The sequence below is a fragment of the Dermacentor variabilis genome, chromosome 11 (assembly GCF_050947875.1).
Source record: "Dermacentor variabilis isolate Ectoservices chromosome 11, ASM5094787v1, whole genome shotgun sequence".
In the NCBI taxonomy this organism is placed as follows: Eukaryota; Metazoa; Arthropoda; class Arachnida; order Ixodida; family Ixodidae; genus Dermacentor; species Dermacentor variabilis.
In genome coordinates, this window is record NC_134578.1 from 4,305,743 (window position 1) to 4,320,821 (window position 15,079).

General features: G+C 51.3%; 1 protein-coding gene across 1 annotated transcript in view; it reads left to right on the forward strand.

The window, feature by feature from the left end:
- pxb (putative Hedgehog signaling attenuator pxb) overlaps positions 1 to 15,079 on the forward strand; it is a 302,842-nt gene that overhangs the window by 169,300 nt on the left and 118,463 nt on the right. The window lies entirely within an intron of this gene.

The window sequence follows — 15,079 nt, forward strand, 5'->3', positions numbered from 1 at the left end:
GTGTGCCGTGCCTGATTAAGAAACTGCGCTTACACCACGACTGCTTGAAGAAGGCGCTGAAACAAAGCGAGACGCCGCGCTATCGGGAAACCTGGAGAGAGAGAAACGCGCGCACTGCAGGCTGTCCGAGCTCCCAGGGTTTGCCAAGATCTGCACGAGGTGCTTTGCAATCTTCCGGGCGAAACTTTGATCCATTCATCATACGTTCTTGCGGGACATCGTGCGCTGTTTTCGGGGCTCTTCGGGGTATATATATATATATATATATATATATATATATATATATATATATATATATATATATATATATATATATATATATATATATATATAGTAGGACGTGGATCGTAGTCGGAGTTTCTTTGTTTCCCCGTCCTTCAGCGGTTCTGTATTTTCGCTTCTCCGCACACTGCGCGCGCGGCGCCCTTCGGCTCCAGCGGCCGCAGCCGACGGCGTGGCCTGTCCCCCCCCCCCCTCCCTCCCTCGAATCGCCTGGTGAAGAAGACGTCGCTCCCGAGTGTGGACATCCGGCATCACCGGCACCACTGTCGCGCTCAGGCAAGCCAGTGATTAGACCGTGCGGCGACGCCAAAATCCAGACCGAAAGCCGCGAACGAGGCCCTCGCGTGATCGGCCGCTGTGCGCGCTTGCCATACCTCCATGTGTCTCGTGTTACGCCGAGAAGATTGCAGGCCACAGACGCCGAAGCAGGGAGAGGGCGGGTGCGTGGAGCAAATATGAAACGCTCTGGTTAGCGACGTTTGTCGCTCCGTGCAGACACATGCCGTGCGCCCTCAACGCACGTGTTTCACTTGTTACCCGGCTGAGTTGAACTGGGCGGTGCGAAAGAGCATTCACGCTGAGTCGACGCGTGTGAGTCGATGACTTGCGCAGGTTGCCGTGGCATTGGCAACACATTTCTTTCTTCCCTCCCTTCCGCTTTACCTCTTACAACAGCGTCACTTCCGCCGGCGGGGCTTTAAACTTCCGACGACGCGTGACCGCGTGCCCTTGAACCGTAACATCCGTCGGCGAGCATCAAAGGTCGTCACGGAGTTGTGGCGCTTCGCATCCGGAGGTGTTTTCGCCACGACGTCGTGTGAGGCTACATCGTGTTCGGGGATGGAACACTTCTGGGGCTGTTGGCTGGTACGAATTGCAGCTTCAGAATTTACGCACTATAACACACTGAAGCCATTGCTTGCGGCAGGAAGGTGGGAAGGATATGATCCAGGCTGAGGATCAGTCTGTCCCTTATTGTCCTCGGCAGTCGGGTGCATCCATGCATGCGCTGGCATACAATAAAAAATTTAAAAATGTGGGGTTTTACGTGCCAAAATCACCTTCTGATTATGAGGCACGCCGTAGTAGACGACTCCGCAATTTTTTTTACTATTTAGTGTTCTTTAACGTACACCTAAATCTAAGTACACGGGCGTTTTCGCATATCTCCTCCATCGAAATGCGGCCGCCGTGGCCGGGATTCGATCCCGCGACCTCGTGCTCAGCAGCCCAACACCACAACACCATAGCCACTGAGCAACCACGGTGGGTGCGCTCGTATACAGACACCCACAACAGAGCATTCATGTGCAAGCACTAAATGCTGCTTATGACCATTAATGTGCAGTTTAACAAGTCAGAAATTTATGGTCAACTGTAATGACTATGTACGACATAGTCTGATTTATAGTGCATCGTAATGATTTGTATAGCGCAATGAAACGCGTTACCAGAAAAAAGAAACTGAAGATCCCACGTACTGTGGTAGTTATGCAGCATCCTATCTTATAAACCGAGAGTTTTTTTGTAAGGCGACGAGTTGTGTTGGTGAGGTGAGGGTTTGTGTGACGGCAGCAGCAAGACGAGCACGATGGTCGTATGCATGACGGCAACGGCACCATTTCTACTCAGGCATTTCGACGCTATAGTTTACAACATGGTAGGTTGTTGGGTTCGTTGTAGGTACTGGACGTGCGTAAGCGAGGAAAAGGGGATTGTGACGTCATTTGCGACCAATTGGTATGCATTCGTAGGTACCTATGTCATGTTAAAATGACGGTGACATTTGTATCCCGGCGAATAAACGTTCAAACGTATTATGACCAAGGCCGATAGTGCGGTCGGTGTAGTGTCACACAGCCCCTATGTAGCTGCAACTGCTTCGCTAAATTAATGGACAATGTGGGCCGGTCCGGAACGCTGTGCAGTCTATAGCGCAGCCTGTCAAAGCGCTAGCTAGCAGTCACAAGGGAAGAATGCGCGACACTGATAGGTGGCGCTGGCGCAACGCGTTTCAAAGGACTGTATAGTCAGCTTTGGCACGGCAGAATTATGCGTGCAATAATAGCGGCTTAATCAAAAGAGAGAGAGAGAGAGAAGGCGCAGGGAGGTTAACCGCAGATCAATGAAGAAACAAAAAGATCGTGGCCTAAAAGTTTAAGTATTTGGATGCTGTGCTGGAACAGGGAAGTTTCGTTCACACCATCGATCGGAGCATTTCTTTTGTTGAAGAGGATCGCGAAACCAGGCGAGACAGGAAGCTGCCTCCCACAAAGCGAGGCGAATGTTTGGCACTAAAAGAGTCATGCCTATATCGTGGCATAAGTGTTTATATGTAACGACTCTATCGTGTTCACTGAGATTGCTCAGGTGTGCTAAAGGAAGCGAACGAATTTCTATGTTATTTCCAATCGCGACTCTGAAGAATGCTCGCCATTTGGCATTAATTAGTTGGAGGCGTGTTTATACGAGTACCACCCGACTTCACTTTTCCTCGGTGAAACTCTCGCGACGTGTTGCCGGCCCATCGTCGAGCAAGAAAGAGAGAGTCAGGCCAGTCCGCGGTGTGCGCCAGGCGCCTGCGAAGCAGCACCGCCGCTATCGTGCCCGGTTAACCGCGGCGGCGAACGCGCGCGCCTGAATCCGCGCCTGGAAGGCCGCGCACTCGCGGGCAACGCGATCGCCGGTCTCCGCGGTGGCAGTTGGCGAGTGCGCTCGTGGCGACGCAGGTCACGTCGGCAACGCGTCAAAACTTGGAACCATCGCTGCCGGTTGCGGTTTAGTATTCTCCAATATCGCATTCGTTTTCGCGTCATCTCAAAAGCTGGCCACGGTGCAGGAAAGCTGTTCTTTTGCCGTGACAGGTCGCGTGCTGGCTAAATGACGCCCTCAATGCCGCGTGTGTTTTCCTTACCAGCCGAGTGTAACGGCTCCTTCGTCTGTCTCCTGTCAAGTCTATACCGGCGTCTTTTGAGAGACTGCCGCGTTCAACTCGTCGTGCAAGCTATACCGTTTTCTAAGCCATGCCGCAGGGCCTCTCGGTGTGCGCGTGGTGAAGGGAGAGACCACTCTGCGGCGATTGGCGGGGGAAAAAAGAAATCCCCGCGCAAGCCTCGAGGTGGAGCGCCGGGGACGCTAGGCCTCCCAGCGCAGCAGCGTCCTCAGGCGGCAAGACCGACAGGGCTCGCCAGGAGCCATCGTTCACGTGGACCGGCCTCTGAAGAATGGTCGGGCGGCCGGTGTTTTTGGCAACACGGCACGCCAGAGGGCGGCGAGTAAGGCGTTGCCGCCGCCTTTTTCCCGAGACAAATCGTCAGAGGCCGCACGGAGAGGACCGCACATGCGCGGGCCGCGCCCGTTATACTCTATACCGCGCTAAAACGCTGCAGCGCCGAGGGGGATCTGTCAAGTGCGGTGTGGCTGTCGCCGGTGCGCTACGGAAAATAGCGCTCCCGTTTCAAAGATACTTCAACACCACAAGTTGAGTGCCAATGGGCGGAGAGCCTCGACGTTAGCTGAATGAAGACTTCCTCGGGAAGCCCTTTCCGGCTTCAAGGTCTTCTCCGCCTTCTGTTCTGTCACTTATGCACGTGGTCGTGTTGTTAGCTGGTTGCTAAATGACACTTGGAAGCCAGACATCCCAAGCTAACCGGTCAAGGAAGGGCAGAGTCTCTCTCTCGTTAGTTCGTGCGTTGCTGTCGACCGTTGGGCTCGTGTACTGCGCCACGTTAGCCAAGCGGGACATGGCATGACAGCCGTGTGTCGTCTGCCCTTCTTGCGTGGTGTTTCTGTGCAGACTGCGCTGTTTTGAAGCCGACGAGCTGCGAGCTTGAGAAGCGGCCTCCCCGGTGCACATAGACACCTAAGCAAGAAAACCAAGCGTCTATACGGCTGTGTGCTCTGCTGGCGAATTGATCACCCGGCGCCATACCCAGCCCCGCACAGGGCTGCGCCGTTTTACGAAGCCGAGACGAGGGCGTCCGTTACAAAAGGGGATCGCAGTATAGCGGAGACGGCGGAGCATCTTGCACCTTCGCTTTTCCCTCGCCGCTTCTGTCCCGGCGAGCGGTGCACACACGTGCGCGAGCGCTCGGCTCGCGATAATCTTGCCGCCGCCTGACTAGTTGCCGCCGCGCAACTTCGCAACTTTCCGAGCGCTGCAACGAGGCCTTCATTCATCACCGCGGACTCCCTGACAAATTGACTGGCGCGACTTTTAATCTTCTTTAAACCCACGATTTTGTTGCCTCTGTGCAGTCGCGAATCTTTCTCGGTCTCTTTCCGCTCGTTTCGTCTTTTTTCTTCCTTTGCACCGTTTTTTTCTTTGCACCGCTGGTCCGGGTGGTCTCGTGATTACTTTCGAGCTTCGTTTTGCGCTGTTCGTCGTGTCTCGTGGAGCGTCGCTTCTTTCTGCAGTGAGTCGGTGGCGTGTCTTGCGAGGCCGTCGTTTTCAGCGTGAACCGCAGCGCGCGATATTTGGCCACTGGCGGCGGTGTCCATTATTTAGGAGTATACCGGCGGGACCAGCTGCACTGTGTCCGCGGGCACCATTACTCACGAGGCCGTCTCTGTTAGCGTGACTATCAGTGCGAAGCGCTGCGTGTTCTCTGCAGCGCAAGGACACGCGCGCCAAGTGAGCGCCGCACTTAATGGCGTGCGGGCCTCGCGACGGCCGGCACAGCTCGTGCACGCACGCACGCACCAGCCGCGCGAGGCGCCCCTCGTGGCCGGGTGCCGCACTGGGCGACGTGGACGCCGTCGAAGTACGGCCCACTGCGCACGCCTCCTCGATGGCTGCCACGCCCCGAGCCCGACGAGCCGTGTTGGCATCGAACCCGAGGAGTAAATCCGCAAAGCTGGAACAGCACGTAGCAAGACTTCGATGAAGGCGAAATGCGAAAGCACACGGGTGCTTAGATTTAGGTGCACGGTCCAAATTAATGTGGAGTCCCCCACGTGTACGGCCTCATAATCAGATCGTGGTTTTGGCACGTACAGCCCAATAACGTAATTAAACACGGTTTAGTTATATCGTCATCATCGTCAGCCGCCCCTGTTTATGTCCACTGCCCCCCAGAACGAAGGGCTCTCCCAGCGATCTATGGCGAATCCGTGTCACGCGCGCGCCCACGAACGCCTTTCGAGTCATTCGTCTTTATCTGAAAATATGTGTGCGCTCGTTGTCGCGCAGTCGCCCTTCCGCTTTAATGGGGCCTTTGGCAAAGGGAACATCCTTGCCGGCTGAACGGGGTGCACGAGAGAGACTCAAGCAAAATTGTAGTTCGTCTCAAGTTTACCGCTGCTTGTATATATAATAATTTTGGTTCCAGAACCAGCTGTTTGTCTTCCGTTTAGCCTCCCCGCCTTTCGCATCCCATTTACCTCACTCTCATAACGGAACAGTTTAAGCACTTCTTGATTACGTTTACGCTTCCCTGTGCTCTCGACCCAGGGCAGCCCTCGGTTGAACACGCAGGCGCCGTCCTTCTCTCGTTCGCCGTCAGGCGCACTGCGCGCGTGTCGTGTCCGTGTTCCGTCTCACCCGCTCGCGATGTGGTCGCGCACGAAAGGTGACGGCGAGAACAGCACGAGTCGGCAGCCGTGCCACGCAGCGGGTAAGCGCGATGTATAGCCACCATGGCTGTTGGCATCGCTATGAGTGTATAGTGACTTCGCTTTTTTAGAGAAAATGCGAATGTTCCACAGAACATTTTGTATGAGTTTTTTTTTTAATTGCAGCAGAACTAGGTAGAGAAGCATTAGTCGTGATTAAAGGCGAAAATTTTTACCTCTGCATAGTGCCCCCACCCCCCCGTATGTGACCCCCCTATACCTTTACGGCGGCCCATTCAAGGTCGTGACAATATACAGGAACACTGCGTATATAACTGCGCCCTTCTATATAGTCCGTCTATGGCATGGTCTGGCATCTTGAAATGCGTACTCTTATCGGAATCGCCAACAGTCCGCTTTGTGATTCAAGGGGGGGGGGGGGGGGAACTGTGTGCCAGTTGGTCCGACATGCTTAAAGGGGAAAAGAACCGCGACTTCGAACGGGACGTGAGACGAAGGAGTGGACAGGGCGAGCACCGTCCGTCCTCTCCACTCTCTCGTCTCACGTCCCGTCTGAAGTCGCGGTTCTTTTCCCACTCTGTGACTTCTGCGGGTGCGACGAAACAATCGCACACCTTCTTTGTGAGTGCCCGCGTTTCAACCCGCAAAGAGCAGCCCTCTCAGCCACCCTAGACAAACTGGACAAGCGCCCAATCACGGAAAACAACATTCTTGGAAATTGGCGTGCGCGAACGTCAGCGCGATCCGCTATGAAGGCGCTGCTGCGTTACTTAAAGGACACGGGGCTCTGTGACAAATTGTGACTGTACACTATGTGACGTAGGACTGAACGGCGACACTGCGTAACACTAGGAACGCCTTCGCAGACCGCGTGACAGTGCCCACACAAACAGTTTTGTATCCTGTGTGTGTGTGTGTGTGTTTCAAATTCTTTTTTTCTCTCTTTCACCTATTGCATCCCTTTACCCCTCCCCCGGTACAGGGTAGGCAAACCGAGATAATCTCTGGTTAACTAACTAACTAACTATTTAACGCTGGGTTCATGTAGAGCTCGTAGTCTTCCTGTTAGCATATCGATTTATGTAAGCAGATGTCAGAACCTATAGACCCTTTTCGTGGTGATCCCGTGGGCGCAGCCATGTTTGATCACGTGGTGACGCCACCGTTGCTTGGCTCAGCTGCCACTTTTGCCTCCGTGTTTACAATGGATCTGCATGACGCCCGCTGTGGCTAAGCAAACCTCTGTTTCTGCTGATATCGTGGACGGTGTCAGGGTGAGCGCCTTCTGACCTCATTACGCCTTGTCCTGAGGGCACGAGCTACATGTACGGTGATTGTACGAAAAGCGGGGCTAGAAATGTATTCCATGCTGTCGAAACTTGCCGCCTATCAATTAAGTCAGGATCAGTGCGTTTTTCCCTTTCTTCTCTATTTGGCAAACACTTTGAACGGTGGCTTGTCTGACTCAGTAATGTTCCTCTGTGCAGTCGCTGTTCTTTATTCTCTCCCTAATCACTCGCGGCTGTGCTCGGTTGCGACAAAGTTGTCCTTGCTGCGCACAAGGAGTTTGTAACGTAGATGCTCAGTACTTTGTAATAGCTTGTAGCAATGACGTATTATCGCACGAGACTCGCTTATTCTCTGGGCTATCACAAAACCTTCCGCTTCCAACATTCGTTGCTGTCGGTGTAGTCACTGTAGGTGCGTGTGGATAACGTGGGAAAAACTTATATTCCAGGAAGCGGCGCTACTCCTTTTGTCACTGCATGTGTAACGAGCGGTATGCTCACTCTTGCCGACGTCTCTGGGTTGAAATTCATTCCATTTCTTAATATGACAGTCGCTATTTTTGCAGCCAACTACAGCACACGTCTTCCTTCATCCTCCCTACATTTTGCAGCATGAGTGGAGCACAGTGCGTTAGCCATCACCCAGTTGCATTTGACAGCTGATCGCACAAAAGCAGAGCAGAGTGTTTAATGGTTTCGCATTCGCCCGCTTTCGCTGAGGCAATGTGCGGCGCGCCGCCGAAAGCGCCATCTCGTGCCTGCGGAGCAAACTGCTCCGCGAAGAGGGTCTATAGGGCCGTATGAATTTGCTTTCGTCTTGACAGTTGCATCAAATGGCTCTGTTAAATTCGCCTATCTCGACATAGCCACTTAGCCGCTTCGTTGCCGTACTGGTGCCAGTGTGACACGAGTAAAACAAACAAACAAATAAACTAACTAACTAGCAACTAACTAACGCTGAGTTTATGTAGAGCTCGTAGTGTTTCTGTTATCGTACCCGTTTATGTAAGCAGATGTTTGAACCTATAGGACCGTGTGGATAGGTTTTCGTCTTGACAGTGACGTCCGACAGCTTTACTACGTTCCCCTGTCTTGACATAGCCACGTAGCCGCTTCGTTACCCTCTCGCACTTCAGCATTCTGTGCGAGAGCTTGGGTGTCGCTGTGTCACATTCCTCTGGTTTACCCTGACTCGCCGACTTTAATACATATTGGCTAGAGCACTAGCTTATCCGCGTACACAATTGCACGCTCACTCCGAACAGCGTTGATTAAAGGAGTAGCGCGAGCACAGAGTGACCGCCTTCTTCTCCAGCTGCACTCATATTTCACGAAGAAATAACCGCGCTGGCCTCCGCGTTCAGCAAGTTTCCCGCGTAAAACTCGAATCAAGCGCCGCGCCTCAAAGCTCAATGCAACGGGCAAAGGCATAGCGAGCAACCAACCCTCGTTCACCTAAGAAAATTGAAATCAGGTTTCGTCGAAACTGCGGAGAAGCAGTTCACTTTACCAGTGGAGAATATTGCGCTTTTTTTCACCCCCCCCCCCCCGCCTTTTCCCCTTCTTCCCTCTCGTGTAGGGAGTCGTACACACGCAGCGCCCCGAATGCAGGCCCGCTTCTTCTGCTGGTCTGAGCCGCTGTTTGTTTCGCTTTCCCGAAATTAGCTGAGAAAGCGCACCTGGTAGCGGGAAAAAGACGGGGAATGGCGGAAACCAAATTAGTCTGCGTCCAAATTTCCGCTTTTCTTTCGTTTTTCGAACATTTTCTTCCCTCCTGTATCCGCCAGGCCCCTTTCTTCGGGGGTGTAAAAAATGGGCTAATCTAGCTCGTCAGCCTGGGCGGCAGTGCGCCGCGTTATTAGCCTCCATTTCTCGAAGCTTCGCGGTGAATAACGATTGTCCGCCCGTTTCCAAGGAGCCGCGCGCCGTCTTTAAACAAAGAGAGGCGAACAATGATGAATAGTGTGTGTGCGCGCGGCGCGTATAAAATTGCCTTCCAGAGCACGAGGGAAGAAGATACGGAACACGGGTAAAGAAAAGAACGGGTCCCGCAAAACTGTGTTTGCAATTTCTTACAAAGTGCTTTCCTTCTTTCGTTATGGCATTGTATTTGTTTGTTCTTTTCCCTCATAGCGTAGCCAGGAAGGCATACATTACCTGTATCTGGCCTGGAATTACACGGTATATTGAAGTTCCCCACTGCCGGTGAAGGTTCTGATCGCGTGGGCATCAAATTGAGTCTTGTTTCCTCTTTTGTTTAACCCGGCGTGGCCACGCTCTTTCTGCCAGCGTTCAGTGGCATTTTGTCGATGAGCGCCTGGTTCGGTTCTTACGGCGTCCCGGTTGCTTTTCAATTTGGATTGCTCGACTGAGAGAGAGAGAGAGAGAGAGAGAGAGAGAGAGAGAGCGAGAGAGAGAGAGAGGGGAGCAGCGCAATTCCCTTGTATCCCGGCAGTTTACGCGCCCTATACTAAAAGCATGCAGCGTGGTAGAAACTGGACTATACCTCGCCAGTGAGCTAAGGGAGCCGACTGTTGAAATCTCATTGCACGTTATAACGTTTCGTTATTGGGCGGCTTATCGGGCCTCGTCTCGCTGACTGCTGTGGTTGGACCGCGCGAGGTTGCTCTGACCAATGGCCGACCGCTGTTGAGGGCTCGCTGATTCCTGCTTGTAACCCCTCGCATACCTTTATCTAAAGCATGCTGCGGGCTGCAGAGAACGCTGCATGTACTGCCTTGAAATCACTCGTGCACGCGTCTGATGGTCTCCCGTAACAACAGGTAACTAATGGCGAGCACGCTGCATAAATATGCTGAATTATTTTGTGCGAAGTCCACGCGTCTATGTCCCCCTCCCCCACTTTTCTGCTGCGGTTATATCGTCCTTGAATTTGCATCGATTACGGTACGTATGGAATGGCTCAAATTCAATATGCATGGGTTCTTGCGGCAGTGCTATCCAAGGAAGCTTGCCTATCCTTCTCTAAAATTTAACGCACCTTCCTTAAACAAGCAACGATGTTGAGTGCAAAATTTATTTTCTCTTCTTTCCTAGTCCCTCGTATTGACAGCAAAATTGGAAAACATTGATTCAACGGACATCGTAGGTTCGTTGTAAAGCGTATGCGTACAATCATCCACAACCGTGTTCTTAAGTTTGTTTTATGGATGAGCTTAGCTCACTTTATGCCTATAGTAAGCTCAGTTCACTTCGTACGACTGGGACACTTTGCAATAATCCACTTTTGCTGTGGCTCGCTGCTTAGCTTGGCCAAGTGGCCGGTTCGACTCCCGGCCGTATTTTTTGATTGGAGTGAAATGCAAGAACGTTGGTACGTTAGATTTGTGTACACGTTGTAAAGAACGCGAGGTGGCGAAAAATTGATCCAGCACTATTTATACGGCTTCTCACATAACCGCAATGTTGCTTTGAGACGTTAAGTCGCACGAATAAAATGAAATCTATACTTTACATCATTCCAGTCGACAGACGGCGCGCGTGTAGTAGGGATGAGATTTTCAAAGCCTTACCGGTACTTTTTTCTGGTATTTACGAATCGCACGTATTGAGGCATAACGTCCAGGCAACCTCGGGAAGAACTTGTCTAACGTATTGTTTAGCGAGAGTACGGTGCGATATGATTTCAATATTTTGGTGGCTCGTTTACGTTGACAGATAGTCGGCGTTCGGGTGCGCTTGGTACTGGGTGTGAAATCACTTGGAATTTTAGCAGCGAGTCTCTTTAATGAGATGGCTACTTATTACACACAAGCACACTGTCGGCTCATTCTCGCTGGCGAATAGAGAGAGATACGTTGAGTACAGAGCGTTCCTCCACATCCAGTTGTCAGACTCGCCAATTGCCGGCAGGTGTGTAGAAATGGCTTTCTCGATTCGTTGACGAGTGAAAAACGACGAAAAATGAAGGACAAGCAAGGCGCAAGAAACTCACGATTACGGCTACGTCATTTTGGATGTTTTTCGTGTTCGATAAAATAACACGCAAAACATGGAAAGCGAATAAGCAAACCGGAGCGCCCTATACCTCACCCACCGTGCGCGGCTGTTTCCGTATACACTACAAAGAGCGCATCCTTTCTACGCACTTGGAAAACGCGCGAAAAAAAAAATAAAAGGAAGAAGAAAGAAACATGGAGCCGTCCGTAAAAGAAAACAGCGGCGGACTTTGAAGATATCTGCCGCGTTGCAAGCTAAAGCGGGAATGGCTGCGGTGGCATAATTTTGGCGGCTAATTCGAAGGAAGTTCATCGAATGCCGGGAAGCTCGCTCAACGAAATTAACTCGGGCTTGCTCCGCCCTCGCGCCATCGTCCGCTGGCTGTGTAGGCGAGAAGCAGGAATTACGCCGGAGGCACATAATAAAGCCGGAAGAAGTAAAAGCGAGCGGCATCAGGAAGAGAAAAGAACAGGCGGCGGGCCAGGGCATGCGCTTAACTCCCAACCTAGGCCAGAAACGCTGCGCGAGGCTTGAAACCGCAAATTAGCACGCGCGGAAGAGGGAGAACGCTTTGCTCGCTTCCTAATTGAGCTTCGCTTTCGGGGAGGTTTGGCGCGCGTACGGGAGTGGTTGAGGGGCGCTGTAGCGGGATCACGCCGGGGGGGGAGGTGTACGCCATAAAATGCAGCGTAACGTCGTCGTTTGTGCGTGCGTGCGCGTGCGCGCGTGACAGAGAGATCACTTTCTGCAGGGTATAGGTATACAGAATGCCCTTTTCCTTCGCTTTTGTTCGCGCTCTCCCGTACCATGTCGTCCCATCGGTGCCGCCCCCCTTCTTTTCTCGTGTCTCGGGTCCTCGTGCTTCTTGGTGCCCCCCCATCTCGCCCTTGTCCTCGGAACTAGAGCATTCCGCGACTCCTGTCGTTCTTGAATTTCATTACGGCCTAAACAGCAGCTTGCGTCCTTTGATGGGGGAAGTGCAGCGTCTTGAGGAGACGCTGTTATAGTACCTGAGGACCTCCGCCCCTCGCAGCGCATGCGCCTCAAAAACGACTGGCCGCCGCTGCGAACCAGCGCTGCCTCCTCTCCCGCCGCTCTAATGATGACGTAATAAGGGGGACTCCAAAGCCCTCTCAACGTCCGGCGTCGGGTCGACCCTGTGCCTGGCGGATGTGTGGCGTGCGTCTAATTGTCGTACAAAAATCCCTCACGTGACCTGATCCTAGGTGCCTAGGGACAGGATCGTTTAGGGACTTTTGAGAAGGCATGATGGTTGCGCCGAGCGACGCCGCGGCGTGTTCGTTCTCGGCGTGATTGTTCACCGGCTCGCGCGGACCGCGCGTTGTTCAACGTTGCTTATGTGATTGTGCTTGCGTTGCTTGTGTGTTGGTTGTAGCGTTGTAGGTACTTAGCGGGAAAGCCGCGAGTAGTGGTGATGCGACAGTGCGGCTTTCGCCTCGGTGAGCTCTGGCAGTACAGAATCTGCGTTGTGTGACCCGTGCTTCCTTGACAATTGAAATGTCGAAGTGGCCTAGCGCCTCGGCAGCGAAGTTCTGTGAACCGCGATGCCGTGGCGTGCGTTGAATCTCCGGCCCACGCCGACCGCTGGTCGTGTGTCTCCGCAGTGGGTTCAGTATTTGTTGGCTAAAAGTCGCGCAGTAGTAGTGGTGTGGCATGTCGGCTTTAAGTCTCGGTGAACTCTGGTGGTGTGAGATCCGTATTTCTGAAGAATTCATTGGTGCTGACGATTGAAATATTCAAGTGGCGTAGCGCCTCGGCAATGCAATTTGCGAACCGGCGCTGTGCAGCAGCGTCGTCGTGTTCGCCCCTTTTCGGCAGCGTCATCACATCGCACATGCACTTTTACTTGACGGGACTCGTAGGCGGAGGTATTGCACGTGTGTTTCGCCACGACTTACGTAAGTAATATAATGCTTAAGGTGGTGTTTGCTCACAACTGTTCACGCGTCCTTGAAATAGGGCAGCGCATGTTTTCAATCGTGTTCAGCGCTAGTGCACTATCCGTCACTTCATGTGATTTACTTTTATCGTGGGCTTTACGACAATTATCGCGTAGTGCTGTGAACATAACGGAGCTTTAGTAATGTCACATGATCTGCCAGAATTCCACGAAATGCAGAGCAGATGTTTAATATTATTCCTACTAAGGGCGCGATAAGCACAGTGAGGTGGAGCCGAATACTGTGCCCTGTAATCTTCAGCTGCATTTGTGCCCGTTTTTCGCGCTCTTAGGACGGGACGCAGGGTTCGGTGCAAAGTTGGGACGAATGAATGTGTATATACTTCTGCAATAACTTCACCGCAACACATTTGTTACCCTGAACATACTGCCCCGCCCGCTTTACTATAATCTCAGGTGCTCTCGAACTCTCTATTTGCCGGTATTTTTTATTTTCACGTGCGGAATGGTCCTACCGCAATACATATATATAGTGAGGTGAAGCTGATTAATGTTGCCAAGTGCTTTGACAGTGTCAGATCTAACAGTTATAGAATGACATGGCCAATACAACAGCTCACACCTTCACTTTAACAATTCTATTAGGACTGTCAAACTAATCTTACGGCACAGAAAAGCAACGTAAACACCTCAAGAGTTGATTAGCAAGTAATACTGGAAAGTTCAAGTCTAGTGACCAAGGGTGTGGTGAAGTGCTTTAAACATTCAACCAACACACCTTAAGTGCTTAAAAATTTCTAGCATATTGATGCAGGCTGATCAGACTTACTTTGATATTGGTTGTTTTACAATGAAAATAATAGTACTGCATAAGAGGACGCAAGCGACTCGTGTGCTGCTTGGTTATGCAAACCACATGGGTGCCAGAAATACCCAAACATGGTGCTTGTTTACACACGCTGCTTGCGTCCACTAATCTAAAGCTCTCTAATGTCAGCAGTATAAAGAGAGGCTGTAAAAATATGGCTTTAAATTTCAGAACTCCAATTTTGTTTCTTCTGTACTTGTACAACCTATGCTTTCGTGACAGCATCTGCCTAGCTCATTGCCACATTTTGCGACAAAAGCAGTGATGATTCAGTCAGAGTTGCCTGTCCTAATATTACTCCAATAATTCTTTAAACAGTTCATTTTTTAAGCACGAAGCATGTCATGCCCAACTAGAAAATTAACCATGCAATAATCTACTAGAAGTGGCTAAAAAATCAGCAGTCTTCTGAAGTCAGCTTGATTTGCAGCTGCTAAAATTGGCTATTATTGAATTAGGGCAAGGAAGAAACTGCTTGAATAAACATATGTCTCATCAGAAAGTTGCGGTGGTGTGCTGCAGGCTAAAAGCCGTTTTGGCATTGGTCTACCTCTGTCCCAAAACCAGGCACCACAGCCAAGGCGACTTCACTTGGCTTTTACAGCTTCAAATTCGCTTTCACAAGCACGTAATACTCAGTCGAGGTGAGCTCAATGCACATCACCCACACTGGGGATGCAAAGACATACGGCCAAGAGGATGCCACCTTGACGAAGCAGACACCACAGACTTCGAATTAACAAATGACGCCAACTATCCCAACTGGTATACCCTCCATTCAAACCAGAAGGGCAGTACACTTACCTAGCATGGGCAACTAGGGCCTTCATCCAGAGTGTCAATGCGACTCTGCCCCAAGAGGAAGCGACCATTATGTGATATAATACTTGATGTAGGGGTGAAAATGTGCCACATATAAAAATCGGGGTTTCAGGCTGGGACCATTTCCGTGATGCACTTGAGTGTGCAGAATGTGAAGGTGTTGAAGAATCGCTAGCAACACGCATCCTTTACACACTGCAAAGAGCGACATGCTAACTAGAGCTTACTGGGCGCGTCATTTAAACATATAGGCCTCAGTAAGCTGTAACACATTCTTGGCTATAACAGGATGCACCAAATACTGTAATACTATTGAAAACATGCTGCTCGATTTTCAGTGCACATCTGAGAAACTTGAGGAAC